Below are 20021 nucleotides of genomic sequence, written 5' to 3'. Positions count from 1 at the left end.
GTCAGTGTGTGTGTGTGGGACTGTACCCCAAGGAGAGTCAGTGTGTGTGTGACTGTACCCCAGTGAGAGTGAGTGTGTGTGTGGACTGTACCCCAGTGAGAGTCGGTGTTTGTGTGTATGCGACTGTATCCCAGTAAGAGTCAGAGTGTGTGTGTGGGAGTGTACCCCAGTTCAAGTCAGTTGTGTGTGGGACTGTACCCCAGTGAGAGTCATTGTGTGTGTGTGTGTGTGGGACTGTACCCCAGTGAGAGTCAGTGTGTGTGTGACGGTATTCCAGTGAGAATCAGTGTGTGTGTGTATGTGTGGGACTGTACCCCAGTGAGAGTCAGTGTGTGTGTGTGTGTGGGACTGTATACCAGTGAGAGTCAGTGTGTGTGTGTGTGTGGGACTGTATACCAGTGAGAGTCAGTGTGTGTGTGAGGGACTGTATACCAGTGAGAGTCAGTGTGTGTGTGTGGGACTGGACCACAGTGAGAGTCAGTGTGTGTGTGTGTGAGACTGTACCCCAGTGAGCGTCAGTGCGTGTGTGTGGGACTCTACCCCAGTGAGAGTCAGTGTGTGTGTGGGACGGTACCTCAGTGAGAGTCTGTGTGTGTGTGTGTGGGACTGTACCCCAGTGAGAGTGTGTGTGTGTGTGTGTGCGCGCGGGACTGTGCCCCAGAGGGACTCAGTGTGTGTGTGGGACTGTACCACAGTGAGAGTCAGTGTGTGTGTGGGACTCTACCCCAGTGAGAGTCAGTGTGTGTGTGACTGTATCCCAGTGAGAGTCCATGTGTGTGTGGACTATACCCCAGTGAGAGTCTGTTTTTGTGTGGGGGGGACTGTATCCCAGTGAGAGTCGGTGTGTGTGTGTGGGACTGTACACCAGTGCAAGTCAGTTTGTGTGTGGGACTGTACCCCAGTGAGAGTCAGTGTGTGACTGTATCCCAGTGAGACTCAGTGTGTGTGTGTGGGACTGTACCCCAGTGAGAGTCAGTCTGTGTGGGACTGTACCCCAGTGGGAGTCAGCGTGTGTGTGTGGGACTGTACCCCAGTGAGAATCAGTGTGTGTGTGTGTGGGACTGTACCCCAGTGAGAGTCAGTCTGTGTGGGACTGTACCCCAGTGGGAGTCAGCATGTGTGTGTGGGACTGTACCCCAGTGAGAATCAGTGTGTGTGTGTGGGACTGTATCCCAGTGAGAGTCAGTGTGTGTGTGTGTGGGACTGTACCCTATGCCCCAGTAACAGTCCGTGTGTGTGTGTTGGGCTGTACCCTAGTGAGAGTCAGTGTGTGTGTGTGTGGGACAATACCCCAGTGAGAGTCTGTGTGTGTGTGTGTGGGACTGTACCCCAGTGAGAGTCAGTGTGTGTGTTTGTGTGGGACTGTACCTCAGTGAGAATCAGTGTGTGTGTGTGTGTGTGTGAGACTGTACCCCAGTGAGAGTCAGTGTGTGTGTGTGGGACTGTACCCCAGTGAGAGTCAGTGTGTGTGTGTGGGACTGTACCCCAGTGAGAGTCAGTGTGTGCGTGACTGTACCCCAGTGAGAGTCAGTGTGTGTGTGTGAGGGACTATACCCCAGTGAGAGTCTGTGTGTGTGGGACAGTACCCCAGTGAGAGTCTGTGTTTGTGTGGGACTGTACCCCAGTGAGAGTCAGTGTGTGTGGGACTGTACCCCAGTGAGAGTCAGTGTTTGTGTGGGACTGTACCCCAATGAGAGTCAGTGTGTGTGTGACTGTACCTTAGTGAGAGTCAGTGTGTGTGGGACTCTACCCCAGTGAGAGTCAGTGTGTGTGTGGGACAGTACCCCAGTGAGAGTCAGTGTGTGTGTGACTGTACCCCAGTGAGAGTGAGTGTGTGTGTGGACTGTACCCCAGTGAGAGTCGGTGTTTGTGTGTGTGAAACTGTATCCCAGTAAGAGTCAGTGTGTGTGTGTGGGACTGTACCCCAGTGCAAGTCAGTTTGTGTGTGGGACTGTACCCCAGTGAGAGTCAGTGTGTATGTGTGTGTGTGGGACAGTACCCCTGTGAGAGTCAGTGTTTGTGTGTGTGCGCGTGCAGGACTGTACCCCAGTGAGAGTCAGTGTGTGTGTGTGGGACTGTACCACAGTAAGAGTCAGTGTGTGTGTTTGACTGTACCCCAGTGAGAGTCTGTGTGTGTGTGGGACTCTACCCCAGTGAGAGTCAGTGTGTGTGTGACTGTATCCCAGTGAGAGTCCGTGTGTGTGTGGACTGTACCCCAGTGAGAGTCTGTGTTTGTGTGGGGGGGACTGAGCCCCAGTAAGAGTCGGTGTGTGTGTGTGTGTGGGACTGTACCCCAGTGAGAGTCATTGTGTGTGTGTGTGGGACTGTACCCCAGTGAGAGTCAGTGTGTGTGTGTGGGACTGTACCCCAGTGAGAGTCAGTGTGTGTGTGGGACTGTACCCCAGGGAGAGTCAGTGTGTGTGTGACTGTACCCCAGTGAGAGTGAGTGTGTGTGTGGACTGTACCCCAGTGAGAGTCGGTGTTTGTGTGTATGCGACTGTATCCCAGTAAGAGTCAGTGTGTGTGTGTGGGAGTGTACCCCAGTGGAAGTCAGTTGTGTGTGGGACTGTACCCCAGTGAGAGTCATTGTGTGTGTGTGGGACTGTACCCCAGTGAGAGTCAGTGTGTGTGTGACGGTATTCCAGTGAGAATCAGTGTGTGTGTGTATGTGTGGGACTGTACCCCAGTGAGAGTCAGTGTGTGTGTGTGTGGGACTGTATACCAGTGAGAATCAGTGTGTGTGTGAGGGACTGTATACCAATGAGAGTCAGTGTGTGTGTGTGGGACTGGACCACAGTGAGAGTCAGTGTGTGTGTGTGAGACTGTACCCCAGTGAGCGTCAGTGTGTGTGTGTGGGACTGTACCCCAGTGAGAGTCAGTGTGTGTGTGGGACGGTACCTCAGTGAGAGTCTGTGTGTGTGTGTGTGGGACTGTACCCCAGTGAGAGTGTGTGTGTGTGTGTGCGCGCGCGGGACTGTACCCCAGAGGGACTCAGTGTGTGGGTGTGGGACTGTACCACAGTGAGAGTCAGTGTGTGGGTGTGGGACTCTACCCCAGTGAGAGTCAGTGTGTGTGTGACTGTATCCCAGTGAGAGTCTGTGTTTGTGTGGGGGGGGACTGTATCCCAGTGAGAGTCGGTGTGTGTGTGTGGGACTGTACCCCAGTGCAAGTCAGTTTGTGTGTGGGACTGTACCCCAGTGAGAGTCAGTGTGTGTGTGGGACGGTACCTCAGTGAGAGTCTGTGTGTGTGTGTGTGTGTGGGACTGTACCCCAGTGAGAGTCAGTCTGTGTGGGACTGTACCCCAGTGGGAGTCAGCGTGTGTGTGTGGGACTGTACCCCAGTGAGAATCAGTGTGTGTGTGTGGGTGTGTGGGACTGTACCCCAGTGAGAGTCAGTCTGTGTGGGACTGTACCCCAGAGGGAGTCAGCATGTGTGTGTGGGACTGTACCCCAGTGAGAATCAGTGTGTGTGTGTGGGACTGTATCCCAGTGAGAGTCCATGTGTGTGTGGACTATACCCGTGAGAGTCTGTGTTTGTGTGGGGGGGGGGAACTGTACCCCAGTGAGAGTCGGTGTGTGTGTGTGTGTGTGGGACTGTACCCCAGTGAGTGTCAGTGTGTGTGTGGGACTGTACCCCAGTGAGAGTCAGTTTGTTTGTGGGACTGTACTCCAGTGAGTCATTGTGTGTGTGTGGGACTGTACCCCAGTGAGAGTCTGTGTGTGTGGGAGTGTACCCCAGTGAGAGTCTGTGTGTGTGTGTGGGACTGTACCCCAGTGAGAGAGAGAGAGTGTGTGAGAGACTGTACCCCAGTGAGAGTCAGTATGTGTGTGGGAGCTGTACCCCAGTGAGAGTCTGTGTGTGGGACTGTACCCCAGTGAGAGTCAGTGTGTGTGTGAGGGACTGCACCCCAGTGAGAATCAGTGTGTGTGTGCGGGACTGTACCCCAGTGAGAATCAGTGTGTGTGTGGGACTGTACCACAGTGAGAGTCAGTGAGTGTGTGACTCTACCCCAGTGAGAGTCAGTGTGTGTGTGGGGGGGGGGGGACAGTACCCCTGTGAGAGTCAGTGTGTGTGTGGAACTGTACCCCAGTGAGAGTCTGTGTGTGTGGGACTGTACCCCACTGAGAGTCAGTGTGTGCATGTCAGACTGTACCCCAGTGAGAGTCAGTGTGTGTGTGTGTGTGCTGGACTGTACCCCAGTGAGACTCAATGTGTGTGTGTGTGGGGGGGGGGACTGTACCACAGTGAGAGTCAGTGTGTGTGTGTGGGACTGTACCCCAGTGAGAGTCCGTGTGTGTGTGTGGGACTGTACCCCAGTGCAAGTCAGTGTGTGTGTGTGGGACTGTAACCCCGGTGAGAGTCAGTGTGTGCGTGTGCGGGACTGTACCACAGTGAGAGTCAGTGTGTGTGTGGAACTGTACCCCAGTGAGAGTCAGTGTGTGTGTGGGACGGTACCTCAGTGAGAGTCTGTGTGTGTGTGTGTGGGACTGTACCCCAGTGAGAGTCAGTCTGTGTGGGACTGTACCCCAGTGGGAGTCAGCGTGTGTGTGTGGGACTGTACCCCAGTGAGAATCAGTGTGTGTGTGTGTGTGTGTGTGTGGGACTGTACCCCAGTGAGAGTCAGTCTGTGTGGGACTGTACCCCAGAGGGAGTCAGCATGTGTGTGTGGGACTGTACCCCAGTGAGAATCAGTGTGTGTGTGTGGGACTGTATCCCAGTGAGAGTCAGTGTGTGTGTGGAACTGTACCCCAGTGAGAGTCAGTGTGTCTGTGTGTGTGTGGGACTGTACCCCAGTGAGAGTCAGTGTGTGTGTGGAACTGTACCCCAGTGAGAGTCAGTGTGTCTGTGTGTGTGTGGGACTGTACCCCAGTGAGAGTCAGTTTGTTTGTGGGACTGTACTCCAGTGAGTCATTGTGTGTGTGTGGGACTGTACCCCAGTGAGAGTCTGTGTGTGTGGGAGTGTACCCCAGTGAGAGTCTGTGTGTGTGTGTGGGACTGTACCCCAGTGAGAGAGAGAGAGTGTGTGAGAGACTGTACCCCAGTGAGAGTCAGTATGTGTGTGGGAGCTGTACCCCAGTGAGAGTCTGTGTGTGGGACTGTACCCCAGTGAGAGTCAGTGTGTGTGTGAGGGACTGCACCCCAGTGAGAGTCAGTGTGTGCGTGTGCGGGACTGTACCCCAGTGAGAATCAGTGTGTGTGTGGGACTGTACCACAGTGAGAGTCAGTGAGTGTGTGACTCTACCCCAGTGAGAGTCAGTGTGTGTGTGGGGGGGGGACAGTACCCCTGTGAGAGTCAGTGTGTGTGTGGAACTGTACCCCAGTGAGAGTCTGTGTGTGTGGGACTGTACCCCACTGAGAGTCAGTGTGTGCATGTCAGACTGTACCCCAGTGAGAGTCAGTGTGTGTGTGTGTGCTGGACTGTACCCCAGTGAGACTCAATGTGTGTGTGTGTGGGGGGGGGGGGGGGGGGGACTGTACCACAGTGAGAGTCAGTGTGTGTGTGTGGGACTGTACCCCAGTGAGAGTCAGTGTGTGTGTGTGGGACTGTACCCCAGTGCAAGTCAGTGTGTGTGTGTGGGACTGTAACCCCGGTGAGAGTCAGTGTGTGCGTGTGCGGGACTGTACCACAGTGAGAGTCAGTGTGTGTGTGGAACTGTACCCCAGTGAGAGTCAGTGTTTGTGTGTGTGCACGTGCAGGACTGTACCCCAGTGAGAGTCAGTGTGTGTGTGTGTGGGACTGTACCACAGTGAGAGTCAATGTGTGTGTGTGACTGTACCCCAGTGAGAGTCTGTGTGTGGGGGGGACTCTACCCCAGTGAGAGTCAGTGTGTGTGTGACTGTATCCCAGTGAGAGTCCGTGTGTGTGTGGACTGTACCCCAGTGAGAGTCTGTGTTTGTGTGGGGGGGACTGAGCCCCAGTAAGAGTCGGTGTGTGTGTGTGTGTGTGGGACTGTACCCCAGTGAGAGTCATTGTGTGTGTGTGTGTGGGACTGTACCCCAGTGAGAGTCAGTGTGTGTGTGTGGGACTGTACCCCAGTGAGAGTCAGTGTTTGTGTGGGACTGTACCCCAGGGAGAGTCAGTGTGTGTGTGACTGTACCCCAGTGAGAGTGAGTGTGTGTGTGGACTGTACCCCAGTGAGAGTCGGTGTTTGTGTGTATGCGACTGTATCCCAGTAAGAGTCAGTGTGTGTGTCTGGGAGTGTACCCCAGTGGAAGTCAGTTGTGTGTGGGACTTTACCCCAGTGAGAGTCATTGTGTGTGTGTGTGTGTGTGTGTGGGACTGTACCCCAGTGAGAGTCAGTGTGTGTGTGACAGTATTCCAGTGAGAATCAGTGTGTGTGTGTATGTGTGGGACTGTACCCCAGTGAGAGTCAGTGTGTGTGTGTGTGGGACTGTATACCAGTGAGAGTCAGTGTGTGTGTGAGGGACTGTATACCAGTGAGAGTCAGTGTGTGTGTGTGGGACTGGACCACAGTGAGACTCAGTGTGTGTGTGTGTGGGACTGTACCCCAGTGAGAGTCAGTCTGTGTGGGACTGTACCCCAGTGGGAGTCAGCGTGTGTGTGTGGGACTGTACCCCAGTGAGAATCAGTGTGTGTGTGTGGGACTGTATCCCAGTGAGAGTCTGTGTGTGTGGGACTGTACCCCAGTGAGAGTCAGTGTGTGTGCGTGACTGTACCCCAGTGAGAGTCAGTGTGTGTGTGTGTCTGGGACTGTACCCCAGTGAGAGTCAGTGTGTGTGTGGGGAACTGTACCCCAGTGAGTCAGTGTGTGTGTGTGGGACTGTACCCCAGTGAGAGTCATTGTGTGTGTGTGGGACTGTACCCCAGTGAGAGTCAGTGTGTGTGTGGGACTGTACCCCAGTGAGAGTCAGTGTGTGTGTTTGTGTGGGACTGTACCCCAGTGAGAATCTGTGTGTGTGTGTGTGTGTGACTGTACCCCAGTGAGAGTCAGTGTGTGTGTGTGTGGGACTGTACCCCAGTGAGAGTCAGTGTGTGTGTGTGGGACTTTACCCCAGTGAGAGTCAGTGTGTGTGTGACTGTACCCCAGTGAGAGTCAGTGTGTGTGTGTCTGGGACTGTACCCCAGTGAGAGTCTGTGTTTGTGTGGGACTGTACCCCAGTGAGAGTCAGTGTGTGTGTGTGGGACTGTACTCCAATGAGCATCAGTGTGTGTGTGGGACTGTACCCCAGTGAGACTCAGTGTGTGTGTGTGTGTGGGACTGTACCCCAGTGAGAGTCAATGTGTGTAGACCCCGTCGCCTAGTCTAAGTCAATTTATCAGGGTCCTAACCAAAGTGATAGTCAATGTGTGTGGGACTGTACCCAAATGAAACACATATCCACACGTATTCTCTCCCTCTCTCTCTCTGTTGCCTTTTCTTCTCTCTCTCTCTCACACACACACTGCTGTGATTGACTAAGTGCCAGTAATTGCATTCATCCTGTGCTGAATGGAGCAGATGGCCTTGACAATAGCAGAATGATGGGGAGGCAATACTGGGCTCAGAGACTTAACTCACCAGGGCCCTCTTGTCGATTCCTCCCCCTGCAGCCTAATTTAACTCCAATCAAAAAATAAATCCTGCCTGTGGAAAGGTTTGAATAAAAAGCCCAATCCTGGGACTGCACAATGAATGAAACTGCAGTCTCTGAATCTCACCTCACGTCATTATCATCACCAGAGCACAGATAATTGAAAATCATACTCAATTAATCATACTTTAAGGATTTATTACAAATCAATTATCTCTCTCTTGTTAGCCATAGTCTTGACAAGCCGGCTTCCATTTCTAAAGCTGGGATGGTCTCTGTGTGCTTCCATTGTTTAACTGAGACAACGCTCCATGATTCAGTTGCCTTTCCAAATGATCCAGCCACTCATTCACAGTTGCACAGTCTCCCACAGGCCCTTCACAGGTCACACGAGAGAACCCCAAAAACCCGCCCCCTCGTGCCGCGACATCCTCCCATTCTGCAGAGTTCAAGTTGACATCGCCACAGGCGTTACCCAGGGAGTGCTGCACTGTCAGAGGCACGGGTTTCCGGAGCTGCGACGTTAATCCAAACCCTGCCCAATTCCCTGGCGGCTGTGAAAGAGTCTGTGGCCAAGGAGGAGCTGCACCTCCCCACAGGACTAGTGTGCGATGACCATGTCTGTGGGATCTTGCTGTGCACCAACAGGTTGTTGCCTTTTCAGCACTGCAATCAGAGCTGCACTTTGGATAGTCCACCCATTGGCTGTGAAAGTTCTGCAATGCCCTGAGGCAGATGGAGAAAGGCAAACTGTTTTCACCTGCTGGACCCTGTGCTTCGCTCAGCTTCTCCTGGTCCCATGCGTGCCGCCAGAAGGGTGTGGGAACCTGTCTCAGACAAGAATATCTGCTGCAGACTAGCTGCACGATCAGGACGTTAAAGAGACAGAAACAAAAATGGCTGGGAAAATGCAGCAGGCCCGTGGAGAGAAAGGAGTTGGCATTTCAGGTCCAGTGACCCTTCCTCAGAGGGACATGAATGGCCTGGAGAATGTGAAAAAGCGATTTAATAGAATGACACCAGGAAAAAGGAATTTTAGACATAAAGAAATTGGGCTGAACCACCTTGGAACAGAGAAGATTAAAGGGTGCTCCAAGGTTTTGACAGGGTAAAGAGGATATCCCATTTCCAGGAACGAGGGAGTCACACTCCCACCAGAGAGCCAGGAGTAAGAATGAAGAGAGGTGTCAGGATTTGGAATGCACTGCCTGGGAAGTCATAAGGCACAGGAAATTTCAATTGAGAGCTGGATATATGTTTGAAAGTGATGAATTTAAGAGAGTTACCAAGGTAGGATTGGAGAATAGGGCTTGCTTTTTCAGGGGCTGGTGCAGACATGATGGGCCAAATGGCCTCCTCCTGCACTGTAAAATCCAATGATTCTATAACTCAACTTTATATCATAGCATGTTAACACTGGAAGATATCACATGGGAATTCACCAGCGGTACATAAAGAAAGGGTGACACCAAACCAAATAGGATGCGACCGAAAACTTGGTCAAAGAGGTTGGTTTTAAGGAGCATCTTAAAGGAGACACAGAGGGACAAGAGGGAGTAAAGCAGGGGAATCCCAGCGCCTGGGGACTGCACAGCAGGGGGCAGTGACAGGAATCAATGGGATGGGCAAGAGACTGGAATTGGAAGAAGTTATAGAGATAGAGACGGGGTGTAGGGGCTGGAGGGGGTGACAGAGATAGGGAGGGGGTGTAGGGGCTGGAGGGGGTGACAGAGATAGGGAGGGGGTGTAGGGGCTGGAGGGGGTGACAGAGATAGGGAGGGGGTGTAGGGGCTGGAGGGGGTTACAGAGATAGGGAGGGGGTTACAGAGATAGGGAAGGGGTGTAGGGGCTGGAGGGGGTGACAGAGATAGGGAGGGGGTGTACGGGCTGGATGGGGTGACTGAGATGGGGGGGTGTAGGGGCTAAAGGGGGTTACAGAGATCGGGATGGGGTGTAGGGGCTGAAGGGGGTTACAGAGATAGGGATAGGGTGTAGGGGCTGAAGGGGGTTACAGAGATAGGGATAGGGTGTAGGGGATGGAGGGGGTTGCAGAGATAGGGAAGGGCTTTGGGCCTGGAGGGGGTACAGAGATAGGGAGGGGGTGTAGGGACTGGAGGGGGTTACAGAGAGAGGGAGGGGGTGTAGGGGCTGGAGGGGGTTAGAGAGATAGGGAGGGGGTGTAGGGGCTGCAGGGGGTACAGAGATAGGGAGGGGCTGTAGGGGGTTACAGAGAGAGGGAGGGGTGTAGGGGCTGGTGGGGGTTACAGAGATAGGGAGGGGGTGTAAGGGCTGGATGGGGTGTAGGGGCTGGAGGGGGGTTACAGAGATAGGGAGGGATGTAGGGGACGGAGGGGGTTACAGAGATAGGGAGGGGCTGTAGGGGCTGGAGGGGGTACAGAGATAGGGAGGGGGGTGTAGGGACTGGAGGGGGTTACACAGATAGGGAGGGGGTGTAGGGGCCGGAGGGGGTTACAGAGATAGGGAGGGGGTGTAGAGGCCGGAGGGGGTTACAGAGATAGGGAGGGGGTGTAGGGGCTGAGGGGGTTACAGAGATAGGGAGGGGCTGTAGGGGCTGGCGGGGGTTACAGAGATAGGGAGGGGGTGTAGGGGCCAGAGGGGGTTACAGAGATAGGGAGGGGGTGTAGGGGCTGGACAGGGTGACAGAGGGGGGGGGGGGTTGTAGGGACTGGAGGGGGTTACAGAGATAGGGAGGGGTGTAGGGGCTGGTGGGGGTTACAGAGATAGGGAGGGGGTGTAGGGGCTGCACGGGGTGACAGAGATAGGGAGGGGGTATAGGGACTGGAGGGGGTTACAGAGATAGGGTGGGGGTGTAGGGGCTGGAGAGGGTGTAGGGGCTGGAGAGGGTGTAGGGGCTGGAGGGGAGTTACAGAGATAGGGAGGGATATTGGGGACGGAGGGGGTTACAGAGATAGGGAGGGGTGTAGGGGCTGGAGGGGGTACAGAGATAGGGAGGGGGTGTAGGGACTGGAGGGGGTTACACAGATAGGGAGGGGGTGTAGGGGCCGGAGGGGGTTACAGAGATAGGGAGGGGGTGTAGAGGCCGGAGGGGGTTACAGAGATAGGGAGGGGGTGTAGAGGCCGGAGGGGGTTACAGAGATAGGGAGGGGGTGTAGGGGCTGGTGGGGGTTACAGAGATAGGGAGGATGTGTAGGGGCTGGAGGGGGTTACAGAGTTTGGGAGGGGCTGTAGGGGATGGAGGGGGTTACAGAGATAGGGAAGTGCTTTGGGACTGGAGGGTGTACAGAGATAGGGTTACAGAGATAGGGAGGGGGTGTAGGGGCTGGAGGGGGTTACAGAGATAGGGAGGGGGTGTAGGGGCCGGAGGAGGTTACAGAGATAGGGAGGTGCTGTAGGGGCTGTAGGGGGGTTACAGAGATAGGGAGGGGATGGAGGGGGTTACAGAGATAGAGAGGGTGTAGGGGCCGGAGGGGGTTACAGACATAGGGAGGGGGTGTAGGGGACGGAGGGGGTTACAGAGATAGGGAGGGGGTGTAGGGGCCGGAGGGGATTACAGAGATAGGGAGGGGGTGTAGGGGCCGGAGGGGGTTACAGAGATAGGGAGGGGGTGTAGGGGCCGGAGGGGGTTACGGAGATAGGGAGGCGGTGTAGGGGCCGAAGGGCGTTACAGAGATAGGGAGGAGGTGTAGGGGCCGAAGGGCGTTACAGAGATAGGGAGGGGTGTAGGGGCCGAAGGGCGTTACAGAGATAGGGAGGGGTGTCGGGGCTGGAGGGGGTTACAGAGATAGGGGGGGGGTGTAGGGGCTGGAGGGGGTTACAGAGATAGGGAGGAGGTGTAGGGGCCGGAGGGGGTTACAGAGATAGGGAGGGGTGTAGGGTATGGAGGGGTTTACAGAAATAGGGAGGGGGTGTAGGGGCTGGAGGGGGTTACAGAGATAGGGAGGGGGTGTAGGGGCTGGAGGGGGTTACAGAGATAGGGAGGGGTGTAGGGGCTTACAGGGATAGGGAGGTGTGTGGGGGGTGTGAAGAGGTTACAGAGGTGGGGAATGGTTTGGGGGTGTAGGTTACTGAGATGGGGAGGGGTATAGGAGCCAGGAGGTTACAGAGATAGGAAGGGGTGTTGGATTTGTTGGGACACTGGGCTGATTGGCCTCAGTAAACTTTGAGGAAGCATTGATAAGAGGGTCGTCAAAATATGAATTGCGTCAGACCTGCAGAAATCTTCCAATTTATTTCGGATTTCTTGACTCTTGTTTCTCTTGGGACCTGCTGTTAGTCTGAAGACCAGAAATGGAAAGACAAGACTTTTGCAAATTGTTTCTTCCCCCTGTTTGGTTACTGTGAACTCTAGCTCCTTGTAAAGCAGCTCCTGCCTCTCTCTGTACCTCCCACCTCACCGCCTCCCCCCAGCCCATACCCAGGGGCTGGGGATTTTTTGAAGAGGTTTGCAGGATGGACTCTGTTCAAATGCAAATGGGTCTTTAATGCATCTCTAATTGGTTGTGAAATGCCGGGAACTCAGCAGTGATCTGTCTTCATGGAAGAATGGCCCATGACTGAGTTATGAGAGGGAAGCCTCTCTCCCCCACCCCAACAGACCCCCTCCCCAAGCTAATCTCCTTCCCTCCATTGAAGGAAGACAGTGGGGGGGGGGGGGGGGGGGGGAGGAGGGGGAGTGCCGAGAGAGAGCGTGGGGAGGGAAAGAGGGGCCAGTCTTTGTCTCACTGGCCATCAGTGCTGGGCCCTGCCACAGAGCATCTGGAGAGTCTGAAGGGGGTGATGGAGATTGGACACAGCACTAAAGGAGGCCGTTTGGCCGCTTGGGCCAATGCTAGCCTGTGAGAAAGAGCTGTGTAATTCATGCCAGTACCCCCCTCGCAAATTATGGCCAGGAAACAATATTCTCCAATTTCTCTTTACAAGTTCAATTTCTCTCCAACCTTTACCTGGGTAAAAGATACCCTGTACGTGCACTGACAAGGCAGCAAACCACATCAGACAGAGAGATAACCATCAGTGAGAGTGCAAAGGACATCCTTAAGGAGGGAGAGGTTTATAGAAGGAATTGCTCAGGACCCAGGCAGGTGAAGGCATGGTAATTGATAGCCGACTGATGGGCATTGCAGAATGTTGAGGAGACCAGAGTTACAGCAGGTTAGAGAGATTTCCAAGGGCTCCAGATATGGAGGGATATAGGGGCTGAAGGGGGTTACAGGGATAGGGAGGGATATAGGGGCTGGAGGGGGTTACAGGGATAGGGAGGGGGTGTAGGGGCTGAAGGGGGTTACAGGGATAGGGAGGGATATAGGGGCTGGAGGGGGTTACAGGGATAGGGAGGGGGTGTAGGGGCTGAAGGGGGTTACAGAGATAGGGAGGGATATAGGGGCTGGAGGGGGTTACAGGGATAGGGAGGGGGTGTAGGGGCTGGAGGGGGTTACAGGGATAGGGAGGGGGTGTAGGGGCTGAAGGGGGTTACAGGGATAGGGAGGGGGTGTAGGGGCTGAAGGGGGTTACAGGGATAGGGAGGGATATAGGGGCTGGAGGGGGTTACAGGGATAGGGAGGGGGTGTAGGGGCTGGAGGGGGTTACAGGGATAGGGAGGGGGTGTAGGGGCTGAAGGGGGTTACAGGGATAGGGAGGGATATAGGGGCTGGAGGGGGTTACAGGGATAGGGAGGGATATAGGGGCTGGAGGGGGTTACAGGGATAGGGAGGGATACAGGGGCTGGAGGGGGTTACAGAGATAGGGAGGGGGGTGTAGGGGCTGGAAGGGGTTACAGGGATAGGGAGGGGGTGTAGGGGCTGGAGGGGGTTACAGGGATAGGGAGGGGGTGTAGGGGCCGGAGGAGGTTACAGAGATAGGGAGGTGGTGTAGGGGCTGTAGGGGGGTTACAGAGATAGGGAGGGGATGGAGGGGGTTACAGAGATAGGGAGGGTGTAGGGGCCGGAGGGGGTTACAGACATAGGGAGGGGGTGTAGGGGCCGGAGGGGGTTACAGAGATAGGGAGGGGGTGTAGGGGCCGGAGGGGGTTACAGAGATAGGGAGGGGGTGTAGGGGCTGGCGGGGGTTACAGAGATAGGGCGGGGGGTGTAGGGGCTGGAAGGGGTTACAGGGATAGGGAGGGGGTGTAGGGGCTGGAGGGGGTTACAGGGATAGGGAGGGGGTGTAGGGGCTGGAGGGGGTTACAGGGATAGGGAGGGGGTGTAGGGGCTGGAGGGGGTTACAGGGATAGTGAGGGATATAGGGGCTGGAGGGGGTTACAGAGATATGGAGGGGGTGTAGGGGCTGGAGGAGATGACAGGGATAGGGAGGGATATAGGAGCTGGAGGGGGTTACAGAGATAGGGTGGGGGTGTAGGGGCTGGGGGGGGTTACCGAGATAGGAAGGGGGTGTAGGGGCTGGAGGGAGTTACAGAGATAGAGAGGGGTATAGGGGCTGGAGGAGATTACAGGGACAGGGAGGGATATAGGAGCTGGAGGGGGTTACAGAGATAGGGAGGGGGTGTAGGGGCTGGAGGAGGTTACAGAGACAGAGATTTAGGAGCTAGAGGGGGTTACAGGGATAGGGAGGGGTGTAGGAGGTTACAGAGATAGGGAGGAGGTGTAGGGTCTGGAGGAGGTTACAGAGATAGGGAGGGGTGTAGGGGCTAGAGGGGGTTACAGAGATAGGGAGGGGGTATAGGGGCTGGAGGGGGTTACAGAGATAGGGAGGGGGTGTAGGATCTGGAGGAGTTTATAGAGATAGGGAGGGTTGCAGGGATGGGAGGAGATTAGAGATAGGGAGGGGTGTAGGGGCTGGAGGGGGTTACAGAATTAGGGAGGGGTATAGGGGTGGGAGGAGGTTACAGGGATAGGTAGGGGTGTCGGACCTGGAGGAGTTTATAGAGATGAGGAGGGGTGTAGGGGTGGGAGGAGGTTACAGGGATAGGTAGGGGTGTCGGACTTGGAGGAGTTTATAGAGATGAGGAGGGGTGTAGGGGTGGGAGGAGGTTACAGGGTTAGGTAGGGGTGTCGGACCTGGAGGCGTCTATAGAGATAGGGAGGGGTGTAGGGGTGGGAGGAGGTTACAGGGTTAGGTAGGGGTGTCGGACCTGGAGGAGGTTATAGAGATAGGGAGGGGTGTAGAGGTGGGAGGGGGTTACAGGGATAGGTAGGGATATAGGGGCTGGAGGGGGTTACAGGGATAGGGAGGGATACAGGGGCTGGAGGGGGTTACAGAGATAGGGCGGGATACAGGGGCTGGAGGGGGTTACAGAGATAGGGCGGGGGGTGTAGGGGCTGGGAGGGGTTACAGGGATAGGGAGGGGGTGTAGGGGCTGGAGGAGGTTACAGGGATAGGGAGGGGGTGTAGGGGCTGGAGGGGGTTACAGAGATAGGGAGGGGGTGTAGGGGCCGGAGGAGGTTACAGAGATTGGGAGGTGGTGTAGGGGCTGTAGGGGGGTTACAGAGATCGGGAGGGGATGGAGGGGGTTACAGAGATAGGGAGGGTGTAGGGGCCGGAGGGGGTTACAGACATAGGGAGGGGGTGTAGGGGCCGGAGGGGGTTACAGAGATAGGGAGGGGGTGTAGGGGCCGGAGGGGGTGTAGGGGCTGGCGGGGGTTACAGAGATAGGGAGGGGGTGTAGGGGCTGGAGGGGTTTACAGAGATAGGGAGGGGGTGTAGGATCTGGAGGAGTTTATAGAGATAGGGAGGGTTGCAGGGATGGGAGGAGATTAGAGATAGGGAGGGGTGTAGGGGCTGGAGGGGGTTACAGAATTAGGGAGGGGTATAGGGGTGGGAGGAGGTTACAGGGATAGGTAGGGGTGTCGGACCTGGAGGAGTTTATAGAGATGAGGAGGGGTGTAGGGGTGGGAGGAGGTTACAGGGATAGGTAGGGGTGTCGGACCTGGAGGCGTCTATAGAGATAGGGAGGGGTGTAGGGGTGGGAGGAGGTTACAGGGATAGGTAGGGGTGTCGGACCTGGAGGAGTTTATAGAGATGAGGAGGGGTGTAGGGGTGGGAGGAGGTTACAGGGATAGGTAGGGGTGTCGGACCTGGAGGCGTCTATAGAGATAGGGAGGGGTGTAGGGTTGGGAGGAGGTTACAGGGTTAGGTAGGGGTGTCGGACCTGGAGGAGTTTATAGAGATGAGGAGGGGTGTAAGGGTGGGAGGAGGTTACAGGGTTAGGTAGGGGTGTCGGACCTGGAGGAGTTTATAGAGATAGGGAGGGGTGTAGGGGTGGGAGGAGGTTACAGGGATAGGTAGGGGTGTCGGACCTGGAGGAGTTTATAGAGATGAGGAGGGGTGTAAGGGTGGGAGGAGGTTACAGGGTTAGGTAGGGGTGTCGGACCTGGAGGAGTTTATAGAGATAGGGAGGGGTGTAGGGGTGGGAGGAGGTTACAGGGTTAGGTAGGGGTGTCGGACCTGGAGGAGTTTATAGAGATAGGGAGGGGTGTAGGGGTGGGAGGAGGTTACAGGGATAGGTAGGGGTGTCGGACCTGGAGGAGTTTATAGAGATAGGGAGGGGTGTAGGGGTGGGAGGAGGTTACAGGGATAGGTAGGGGTGTCGGACCTGGAGGAGTTTATAGAGATAGGGAGGGGTGTAGGGGTGGGAGGAGGTTACAGGGTTAGGTAGGAGTGTCGGACCTGGAGGAGTTTACAGAGATAGGGAGGGGTATAGGGGTGGGAGGAGGTTACAGGGATAGGTAGGGGTGTCGGACCTGGAGGCGTCTATAGAGATAGGGAGGGGTGTAGGGGTGGGAGGAGGTTACAAGGATAGGGAAGGATTGTGTGCGGGAGGAGTTTACAGAATGTAATTGTGTCTGTGTAAGTATCTGTTTGAGAGAGTTACTGAGAGCTGATGTAAACCTGATCCTACTGCATAATATGTGACCACCTGTAACCCTATGAAAATCTTCCAGGTTCCTACTAACTCAATGTCATTTCACTTGTCGATTTGGCGTGTGTATTGTGTCAACAAACTGCGGCTGTTCAGGATGGGCACATCAGGGGATGGTTGGCCCTGAGTCTCAGTCTCCAGTTGGCACAGGGAGATTCAGGCCTGCTTTAGGCTGCAGCTGGGGCACTGCTCAGACCCACACAGCCACTCACCTACAGAAGTGTGGACCTGGAATCACCTATAGGGCCTGACAGAAACATTCAGTCATTCATATGGCTCCACACGCTGACTGCTCTCATACAGGCTTTGTAACAGCCTCAAGTGTGTGAATGAAAGTGGCTAATGTCCTTTCGGGAAGGAAGCTGCCATCCTTACCCAGTCTGGCCTACACATGACTATAGACTCACAGCAATGTGTGTTTTTATTCATTCATTCACAGGATGAGGGCTCCGCTGGCTAGGTAGGCATTTATTGCCCATCCTTTGAAAGCCAGAAGGCAGTGAAGAGCCAACTACCTTGCTGTGGGTCTGGAGTCCCGTGGAGGCCAGACCAGGTAAGGATGGCAGTTTCCTTCCCTCAAGGACATTAGTGACCCAGATGGGTTTTCATGATAATTGACAATGTTTTCATGGCCATCATTAGACTTTTAATTACAGTTTTTTTTAATTTAATTCAAATTTGACCGTCTGTCATGGTGGGATTAGAACCTAGGTCCCCAGATCATTATCAGGGTCTCTGGGTTAACAGCCCAGCAATAACACTAATAAGGCACAGCCTCCCCTGTCTGGTTGATTCTTAACTGCTCTCTGGGCAATTAGGGATGGGGAGGTTTGTAGAATCATGAGGGGCTGGATAGGATGGGTGGACATGGTCTTTTTCCTGGGGTGGGAGGGTCCGTGACTCTATGACAGTAAATGCTGGACTCTCGTCCTGTGAATGAATTAATTTTTAAAGACGCTATAACATGGAGAATTTGATAAGATGTGGCATAACACAATGACTGACACCTGACAAAAGGGACGTAAGGGGCAACTTTTTCACACAGAGGGTGGTACGTGTGTAGAATGAGCTGCCAGAGGAAGTGGTGGAGGCTGGTACAATTGCAGCATTTAAAAGGCATCTGGATGGGTATATGAATAGGAAGGGTTTGGAGAGATATGGGCTAAGTGCTGGCAGGTGGGACTAGATTGGGTTGGGATAACCGGTCAGCATGGATGGGTTGGACCGAAGGGTCTGTTTCCGTGCTGTACATCCCTATGACTGTATGTGTGAGAGAGAGCAAGAGAATCTTTAAAGACACTTAGATAATTAGATGAATAGGGAAGGGTTTGGAGGGGTATGTGCCAGGAGCAGGCAGGTGGGACTAGTTTAGTTTGGGATTATGGTCAGCACGGACTGGTTGGGCCGAAGGGTCTGTTTCTGTGCTGGCTGACTCTAAGAGAGACAGAATGAGAATGAAAGAACAGGAGAGGTGGAGAAGAGAGGGAAGAGGAGAGAAAACAAGTGAGATGGCGCGAAACAGAAAGAACAAGACAAACAATAAGAGAAAGAATGAGTGAGGGGAGAGAGAGAGAGAGAGAAATGGAGAAGAAAGAGAATTGAAAGGGGGGGAGAATGAAAGACAAGAGATTGTAAGACCTAAAGGAGAAAAAGTTTGAGATTGAATTATAGAAAGTGAAAGAGGAAGACAACAAACTGAAAAATAAAGTTTTGTTTCATTCTCTCTGCAAATAAGAAGTTGGTGTTTGATCAGGTACATTTAGAAAGAAACATAAATGAAATCATTTGTGGGAAGACCGCAGAGTTTCAAAGCAGAAAATGCAGTTCTGAAATCTTCTAAATCGATTTATTTTGTTGCATCATGCTGGTTACCCGGTGACGGGGGTGGAACAAGAGGTTTAAACTGGCAATGAGTCTGAAACTGGGAAGAATGAGGACAGCCCAGTTGCCTGGGAGACCGTGGAAGAACATCAATGGAGCAGTGACAGGGGCTGTCGATCAAACAGGGCAAGCACCTGCAAAATACACAGGGAACACATAAAAACGCTGAGCCAAATCCCGAACCCTCCCCCACCCGAATCATTAATATTAATGGCTGGCTGCTCACATTCTGCATCTCAAAGGGACCATGAGAGCAGGAGACAATCACCCAAATAAAATCAGGACCGTAAATATTTTTCTTTGCAAATAAAAACTGTTGGGAAAAAGGAAGCAGTTTCCAGCCTGGATTTTGCGATTAGGGAATTAGAACAGGGACTTTGGTCCAATCGCAAACTTTACAGTAAGCAGGCCTCTGGGAGGGTCAGAATTTGAGAAGATGACCATGAGCAAACCAGAGGTAACACTGTGCATTTTGATCACTCTCACACTCCCCTCCAGCTGAACGCCAAACTGCGGCACTGAGATAATCCTCACTACGTAACAGCAAGGTACTGCGGATCAGAAACAAAAACTAAAAGGGCTGGAGGAACTCATCAGTATCTGTGGTGAGGGAGATAACATTTCCAGCCCAACGTGACCCTTTTCTGGGTGGCCCTGGGTTTCGGTTTTTCACTGTAAGCTCAACAGGATTTCCCCCACTTAACACTACCTTAAAACGTCATCTGCTCTTATTGCCATAGACAGGCACCGCACGCCCTGCTCCCCTTCTCTTACTGAGCCCCTACCCCATGATAAAACCACGGTAAGACCACAACGTTCCATGTGAAGGTGTTGCATTTGTGTAGCTCCTGTCATGACCACCAAATGACCCCAAGCAGCTTTGCGGCCAATGAGGTAATATTTTGAAGAAATGGTCTTGCAATGGATGGAACAAGAGTTGCATTTTTTGGTATGAACCAGGTCAATTTTCAGTTCTGTTCATGGAGAAGTGAATATTGATCACATGACAGCAGGAAGTCACACCTCCCCCAGTCCTGGCCCTCCAACAGTGCAGTCGCCCCTTCAGTTTATTAGGGAGTATCTTGTAACAATGGCACCAAGTTCTGCTCTCCCCCACAGATGGAGACATTTTAGCCATAGTCATAGAGTCACTGAAAAGCACAGAAACAGACCCTTCGGTCCAACCAGTCCATGCTGACCATAATCCCAAACTACAGGCCTGCGCTTGGCCCATATCCCTCCAAACATTTCTTATTCACATACTTTTTTTTAAATAATGTTTTTTAAACGTTGTAACTGTACCTAATTAGATTAGATTCCCTACAGTGTGGAAACAGGCCCTTCAGCCCAACCAGTTCACACCGACCCAACCAGTTCACACCGACCCAACCAGTTCACACCGACCCTCCAAAGACTAACCCGCCCAGACCCATTTCCCACTGACTAACATACCTAACACTATGGGGCAATTGAGCATGGCCAATCCACCCTACCCGCACATCTTTGGACTGTGGGAGGAAACCGGAGCACCCGGAGGAAACCCACGCAGACACGGGGAGAATGTGCAAACTCCACACAGACAGTCGCCCGAAGGATTTTATAAACGTCTTCCCTATTGAACCTCCTTTATAATTTTAAAGACCTTTCTCATGGTTTAGCCTTCTCTTTTCCAGAAGGAAGACTGGCAGTCTGTTTACGTCTTTCCCAATAGTAAAACGCTCCCTGTTCTGATGTTATTCTGATTGGACT

This window comes from Chiloscyllium plagiosum, unplaced genomic scaffold (assembly GCF_037043375.1).
Source record: "Chiloscyllium plagiosum isolate Xiang-an unplaced genomic scaffold, Cpla_swu_hap1 HiC_scaffold_44, whole genome shotgun sequence".
In the NCBI taxonomy this organism is placed as follows: domain Eukaryota; kingdom Metazoa; phylum Chordata; class Chondrichthyes; order Orectolobiformes; family Hemiscylliidae; genus Chiloscyllium; species Chiloscyllium plagiosum.
This window is presented reverse-complemented; position numbering follows the sequence as displayed.